The sequence below is a fragment of the Papilio polytes genome, unplaced genomic scaffold, assembly GCF_000836215.1.
Source record: "Papilio polytes unplaced genomic scaffold, Ppol_1.0 DF821845.1, whole genome shotgun sequence".
In the NCBI taxonomy this organism is placed as follows: domain Eukaryota; kingdom Metazoa; phylum Arthropoda; class Insecta; order Lepidoptera; family Papilionidae; genus Papilio; species Papilio polytes.
The window spans coordinates 3,657,570-3,659,423 of record NW_013527359.1 but is presented as its reverse complement, the minus strand read 5'-3'; positions in this window follow the sequence as shown (position 1 = coordinate 3,659,423).

The following is a 1,854-nucleotide window of genomic DNA, read 5'->3' as shown; positions in this document are numbered from 1 at the left end:
ACAAACGAGAGAAGCTCACGGCTGCACAGCAGCTTGGCATCGCGCCTCATCCCCAGGTATCTTTTAAATTTAATAAAGAGTTTATTGATTAAATTCCCGTCTTATTTCTAATGGAATGTGGTCAATAGTTACACATCCGTCCAATTATTGTTCTCTAGAATGTAATGGTAGGGACATTGTCATAATCTCTTAGGATTAGCTAATTGGTTTTTTGTAAGAAAGGCCGGTTGCATAAGTTGCGTGTCACCTATTTAGGGACCGTTGCCTTTTAAGATCAATAACACGAGTAAAACAGTAGATACGGTTAAAACCCTTATAAAAGATTAACAGAAAAAAAAAACCTCAAAAGTAATGATATTTGCATGTTGTATTACTCCACAGAGTTAATTGGCTTAATTACTAAGCTTCGTTAAAGACACTTGACGATGAAAAATTGCAGTGCAGTTTCCTCAACTAATTTATTTCTGCCTACTGTGTCATTTGTCTTTATGTCTACATACGTATCTATTTAGATCATCTGTACTAGTGAACATTTAGGATTTTGTTATCTATTTAGAGCGATTCCTTTTAATATTAATGAAATATCACAATCTACTACAATCATTATATTCCAGGACATGATATTATTTTTTCATTTTTTTTGATCATATTAAAACTGTCACAACTTAGTATTAAAGTGTGATGTGGAGAGGAGGGGGTGTACATTTTAAGGCTTCAAGCACCAAGTTACAAACATCTTAAGGATTAAGTACATCCAGTTACTTAAGTCCCACCTTCGAGTACTTACATGTATGCAACGGCTTTCGTTTCCCTTTTTAGAAGTAGGAATGAGTGTTCTCCAGAAATTACAGCGACTTTACGTTGGTAAAAACTTGTAAAGTTCTAAACTCTTAATATTCGTTGACTGTATTTATTAAGTTGTATCTATCGTCTTACAAGATCAACCGACTTCCTTTGTTTCTCAAGTTCTTGATGTTTAAAATGATGTAACTGTTATAATCTAAAGATATAATCTGTTTGATATTGATATCAAATCTTTTATGGATTACATTAACTTCGTGGAGTTATTACAACTGTGGAAGAGCCCAATGTAAGAATTTTTGTATAACAGTGGAGTACCACGACCACGCAGAAGACAGACGTGCAGTGGAAGAATTTCCGTGATTCGTCTGATCAGTGTGTTGACGAGAACCTAATTTTATCCTTTTCAACTTTCTATCCCTACCTTATAAGAAAAAGAAGGTGGATTTTATAAAGTAGGAATATCTATAATTAGAATTAAAAATTCCAAAGGACACTGGTGCCTTGTTTTAATCACATACCCACTTCTGTAACTGAGTCAAGCATAACTCTTTGTAAAAACAGGTCAAAGTGTCAAACAATTAACACGATTGTCTGTTACAAGAGGTACAAAATTCTTGTACTGATGTAAGAATCGTAACCTACTGACCCGGTGCAGGCGGTTGGCGGTAACCTGAGAGAAACACTGCAACGCCAACGTCCACTAACGAGATGATACTCATCCGCCACTCTGCATTTTGCATGCGGAACTATTTTCGCATTGCAGATTTAATTAACCTAGTCTTTATTTTGCAGTATGCGGCGTCGAATTCATCTAGTCAACATTCGTCGAGGGGACCACAGGTAATTAAAAATTTAATTATGAAACTTGTATACAAATAGTAAAAAAAATGTTATTGCACAAGTTGAAATGTCAACTCAAAGAAATCGTAAAAAGCTTAAAGCGAGGGCTTAAGTTCCTAATTGAATTTTCTATCTCCATAAAGCCGAATGCGGTGTTCGTGTTCGAAATAGTTTAGAAGACGACGAACATGACCTAACACGTGAACAATG